The sequence below is a fragment of the Meriones unguiculatus genome, chromosome X (assembly GCF_030254825.1).
Source record: "Meriones unguiculatus strain TT.TT164.6M chromosome X, Bangor_MerUng_6.1, whole genome shotgun sequence".
NCBI classification, from domain to species: domain Eukaryota; kingdom Metazoa; phylum Chordata; class Mammalia; order Rodentia; family Muridae; genus Meriones; species Meriones unguiculatus.
The window spans coordinates 19,722,119-19,728,118 of NC_083369.1; the positions used below are offsets into that span (position 1 = coordinate 19,722,119).

The 6,000-nt window shown below is 40.8% G+C and overlaps 1 pseudogene; it reads left to right on the forward strand.

The window, feature by feature from the left end:
- Positions 1 to 198: 198 nt before the first annotated feature.
- Positions 199 to 5,660, forward strand: LOC110542729 (large ribosomal subunit protein eL8-like; annotated as a pseudogene).
- The last annotated feature ends 340 nt before the right edge of the window (positions 5,661 to 6,000 follow it).

Below are 6,000 nucleotides of genomic sequence, written 5' to 3' on the forward strand. Positions count from 1 at the left end.
GAGGTGGTGGCCTCTGAACTTTCACAAGGCTCAGACTTTTCAGGGATTGAATCTCTTCCTAAAAGAAATAAAGAAGAGCAGTAGCTGAGAAAAGTTTTGTTGCATTAGATCCTCCTACCCCACTTGACTTGCCAGGGTGTGTGCTTTTGGCAGCTGATTTATAATATATGGTTTATTTAATAATCAGCACCTGCAGTAATGCCACTGAAGGTGAGTTTAGGTGTAAATAACACTATGCTTCTAAATATTTAATACAGGTTTAGAATTAGAGCAAATAGCATCTGGGCATGCTGGAAAGTCAAGAAACTGAAATCTTTAGTCACAATTATGCTATAAACTGATATCTGACCTTGAACAGATCTGAATGTCTTTCTGAGTCTATTTCCCCATGCAAAAAAGAAAGTCACTCAAACTTTAAAAACCCTCCTAGTTCTGAAAGAGTGACCACATATCATGTCTTCATGATTCTTTGCTCTTTGCCTTTACTATCTCTAATGGAAGTTTTGGTTTCTTTAAAAACTCAGTTATGTTATATAAATATGCTTCTGTTTTAATCCCAAGTTTGGGGTTTTAGTTTGGGCTTCAGTTTATCCAAAGTTGATAACTGTCTCGTGCAGCGTCTGGTCTTTGACAGCTGATAATGGCCTACCTCATACCTCCTGTGGCACAGAGAGAGGTGTAGTCTAGGACTCTGAAGATATAAATTTGAGAGCCCAGAAAGAGGTGGTGTGGGGTGTGATAATGGCGTATGGCATGTAGCAGTTCGGAAAGACCAGAGATAGATATTGTGGTGGTTTGGAGCAGACAGAGAGAAGTGCTTCAGGCCACAGCAGCTTGGAGGAGACTGCTTACTGGGTTTGCTGTTGACAGAGATTGGTAGAGCCCTAAAAGAACCCATTGATCCTAAATAGCAGGTAAACTAACCTTCTATCCCCTACCTAGGGTTGGTAGAAAGGAAGTAGAGGTGTTAATACCCCAAATAAAGTAGTTTTTAAAATGAGGACTATAATTATCCCCTTAACTTCAATAGCTTTCTGAGGGAATTTTTATAGAAGATCCAAATGAGTGATTTCTTTGGTTCCTACCTTCATAGAATGCTAAGAAGAAATCAGTATTAGAAATAAACTGAGCCAAAGCATGCCATATGTTCCACACAGATGAGAATAGAATAAAAGAAGAGATGGTAGAAGGAGTAGGTTCCATGCAGCTCCAAAGACTTTAAGATTGAGAGAGTCTTTAGAACATGGGAAAGTGGAACCTGGAGTCCCAGAACACTTATAAAATTAAAAAAAAAAAAATAATTCTACAGAAGTATAAGCGAAATCAACATTCATACAAATTATGTTGCAAAAAGAATTAATGTAAGCTTGACTGTGTACAAGGCCCAAACCCCCAACATTCCTTTCAATTGTAGCATGAATTTACATCAAAAAGAGCCTATCAAATGGCTGAGTCTGGAAGGACACATTCTGAAATTCTGTAACATAACTGAGGAGTTAAGTGGAAATTTTTGGATTTTAAGTGATGTAAACGAAACTTTTCTAAACCCCAAGAGTTTATCCATGGTCAGTGTTCACTGAAAGAAGACCTACAACACATAGACCATGGGTCTAAGTAAGATACAAAAGATATAGGACTGTGATGACCTCATGGAATATTGGAACTATGGGTAGGTTGTTTTGGGGACAGCACACTGTATAGCAGAGCAAGCAGCATAAGGAAGAAATTAGGAACTAGAATATTCGAAGCTTAGAATTTACTAAGTACAGAGAAATGGGGGTAGAGTTGAATTTTGGGAAGAATCATGTCTTCATTACTTTTCTAATGCTGTGAAGAGACACCAAGATCGTGGCAACTTATAGACAAAAAGTGTTTAATGAGGACTTATTTAGAGTTTCAAAGGGTGAATTCATGACCACCATTCTAAGTCCTCCCTTAGAAGGGAGCATGGCAGAAGGCATGCAGACAGTACACTGGAAAAATATCTGAGAGCTTATATCTGATCCACAAGAAAAAGGCAGGGACAAAGAGAGAGAGAGAGAGAGAGAGAGAGAGAGAGAGAGAGAGAGAGAGAGAACTGGAAATGGCATGGGCTTTTGAAACTTCAAAGCTGTCCCCAAGTGACACATCTTCTCCAACAAGGTCACATTTCCTAATCCTTCCCTAAGAGTTCCACCAACTCTGGACTAAGCATTCAAATGTAGCTACCAGAGGCTCAGAGTCATATCATAATGAAAAAATGTATTTGGCCCAACTTCAAAAGTCTCTATGGTCTTTCAGTCTCAAATATTAAAAGTCCAAAGTCTCTTCTGAGACTCAAAGCAAGGATACTTCTAACTGTAACCCCCTGTCGTAATTAGGGTTTCTATTGCTGTGAAGACCATGGCAACTTTTATAAAGGAAAATATTTAATGGGGGCTGGCTTATAGTTCAGAAGTTTAGTCCATTATCATCATGGTGGGAATGATAGTGGCAAATAGGCAGATATGTTGCTGGAGAAGTAGCTAAGAGTTTTTCATCTGGATCAGCAGGCAGCAGGAAGAGAAAATGACATTGGGCCTGGTTTGAGCTGCTGAAATCTCAAAGACCACCCCAAGTGACACACTTCCTCCAACAAAAGCACACATACTCCAACAAGGCCACAACTCCAATAATGCCACTCCCTATGAGTCTATGGGGGTGGCATTTTCGTTCAAACTGCCACACTTCTGGAAAAATCAAAAAGCAAATTACATACTTATTACAAATAATGGAGGACAGAATACATATTGCCATTTCAAAAAAGGAGGAATTTGGGGCTGGACCAAAGGAAGACTAAAATCCAGTAGTGCAAACTCCATATGCTATAGCTACATGTGTGATGTCAAAAAGGCTTAGATAACTCCTCCCTTTCAGCTTTGGTTACTGCAACACACTTTTTTTTTCTGGAGGCTATTTTCACTCTGTGTATGCACTCTCCATGGCAAGTATCCCACAATTCTGGTATATTCAATATCTTGGGGTCTCCAATGTAATCCAAGATTTCCTCTCATGGCTTAACAAGATGATCTTTCTGGCCCTGCATGAGGGGACCCTGGCCTCAGAAGCTTTTCTTAATTGTGAAAGAGTTCACAACCCTTTTACTACTGTATCCTTTATGACTCTAAAGCCAAAACAAGAGTGCCAGTTGCTGCCAAGTTCAGCTGTCTACTTGGGATGAAATATGCCCCTTCCTTAAATTACATTTGTATAAGTTCTAATTTGTTGATGCTTTCCTTTGTTGCATAAACTTTCCTTTAATTCCTTCCACACTTTCTTTTCACAAATTGCGGGATTTGCTGGGTGGGGTCTGGCCCCAAGGACACCACTCTCTTTTTAGTCCTTAACTCTCCCAGCACAAACAAAGGCTGTTATATTAAATTTCTGGTGCTCTTTTTCTCCTCAGACTATACATTTTATATTTCTTTTTGACCCTCCCCCCGCTTGATCTTTTTAATTGTAGGTTTGTATAAGACTGATCACTAATAACCAAAATACGTAGTCAACATTAGGCTGCCTTGAAATATGCTCTGCCAATGAAATTAGTTCAAAAGTCTTCAACTTAACCTCACCTGGATCCTTAGAACAAGGGAAAAATAGCTACATTATATGCCAAAATTTCACAAGAATGGTCTCTAGCCCAGTTGTAAAAACTGTTCACATTGCTTTCAGCACTACTGTTTTCCAAGTTCTGACTAGAATACCTGCTTAGAGTGTTCCACTGCTTTTCTAGTCCAAAGTCTCATAATAATAATAATAATAATTAGCATGGTCAAACCTGTCACACATCACACATCAAGAGCTCACTCCCTGGAACCAACATCTGTCTTACTTTCCTTACTATTGCTGCAAAGATACATCATGACCCAGGCAACTTATAGAAGAAGAAGGAGAAGGGCGAGTGGGGGTGTGACGGTAGGACTGGGAGGAGAGGAGAGAGGGGCTGGGATCAGGCCATAAAGCAATCAACTTAATTAATTAATTAATTTCAGCTCATGGTTCACAGCCATCATGACAGGAAGCATGACATCAGACAGGTAGTCATGGCACTGGAATAATATCTGAAAGCCCATGTCTGATCCACAAGCATGAGGCAGGAGGAGTGTGTGAGAGATAGATAGATAGATAGGTAGATAGATAGATAGATAGATAGATAGATAGATAGATAGATAGATAGATAGAACTAGGAATAGTATAGGCTTTTGAGACCCCAATGCCACCCCCAAGTGATACATCAACTCTAGCAATGCCACACTCAATCTTTCCCCAAAAGTTCCAACTGGGGCCCAGCATCCAACCATATGAGCCTATCAAGGCCATCCTCCTTCTCAGAAATAGAACATGTGAATGCTTTTGAGTTAAAAATTACTTCCCCACAAAATGGGGATATTTGAATTCTAGAAGAGCTTAGGGTAAAATGTATGTCAAGGTGTTGAGTCACAAATTTTGGTATGAATGACAAAATTAGGGACTGGAGGCTATTATGAGCAGAGCAGCAATGAAATGACCAAGCAATTATCACTATAGTAAGTACCAGTTTCTTTCAGTATATACTGAAGATTGGTATAGCTGAGTCTTATAGTAGATCTATCTTTGTTTTCCTTATTTTGTTTTTTGAGATGGGGTTCTCACTATATAGATTTGGCTGGTCTGAAATACACTACATACGCATTACTAAACCAAGTTAATTTTGAACTCATAGAGATCCACCTGCTTCTACCTGTGCCTCCAGAGTGCTGGAATTAAAGGGGTATGCCACTATGCCATACTAGACCTATTTTTAACTTTTAAAAATTTTCCCATATTGGCTCTCCTGTAGCCCACCAAGACACCCAAGAAAAGGAAGGGGAAGGGGAAGAAGGTGGTCCCAGAGCCTACTATTGTGAAGAAACAGGAGGCCAAAAAGGTGGTCAATCCTTTGTTTGAAAAAAAAAAAAAAAAAAAAAAAACCAACAACTTTGGCGTTGGGCAGGCTATCCAGCCCAAAAGAGATCTCCTGCACTTTGTCAAATGGACCTGCTACAGTAGGCTGCAGTGGCAAAGGGCCATCCTCTACAAACAGCTCACAGTATCTCCTGCCATTTACCAGTTCATCCAGTCCCTGGACCGACAGACAGCTACCCCGCTGCTTAAGCTTGCGTACAGGCCCAGGCCAGAGACAAAGCAGAAGAAGCAGAGGCTACTGCCCCATCCTGAGAAGAAAGCTGCTGGGAAAGGAGACATGCACAACTAAGAGAGTACTGTCCTCCAAGCAGGGGTCAATACAGTCACCACCTTGGAGGAGAAAAAGAAGGCTCAGCTGGTGGTGATTGCCCATGATGCAGACCCCATTGAGCTGGTAGTTTTCCCACCTGCCCTGTGTCGAAAGAAGGGGGTTTCTCTACTGCATCATTAAGGGAAAGGCCAGGCTGGGGTGGCTGGTCCACAGGAAGACTTGCACCACTGTTGCTTTCACACAGGTTAACTTGGAAGACAAGGGTGAACTGGCTAAGCTGGTGGAAGTAATTACGACCAATTACAAGGACAGATACGATGATATCTGTCGCCACTGGGGAGGTGATGTCCTGGGTCTTAAATCTGTGGTTCATATTGCAAAGCTGGAAAAGGCAAAGGCTAAATAACTCGCCACTAAACTGGGTTAAGTGTGCACTGACTTTTCTGTACATAAATTTACTTTAAAAATTCACATATTGGCTACACTGAGTTGCAATCCTACCAACAGTGAATGAAATTTCTGCTTTTCCCACATCCTCATCTGTAGTGGAAACTTTGGTGTCTTTAAAAACTTAGTTATGTTATGTAAACATGTTTTTTTTTTTTTGTTTTAATCCCAGGTGTGGGATATGGGACCAATTGAGACTGTCCACAGCAGCAAACTACTTGCCTTGTGTGGGCTCTTTGCCAGCTGCAGATAGTTTAATTCTGAGGACTCTGAAGACGGACTAAGTGATGGAGCTCAGAGAGAGAAGGGGCTCTGTTGTT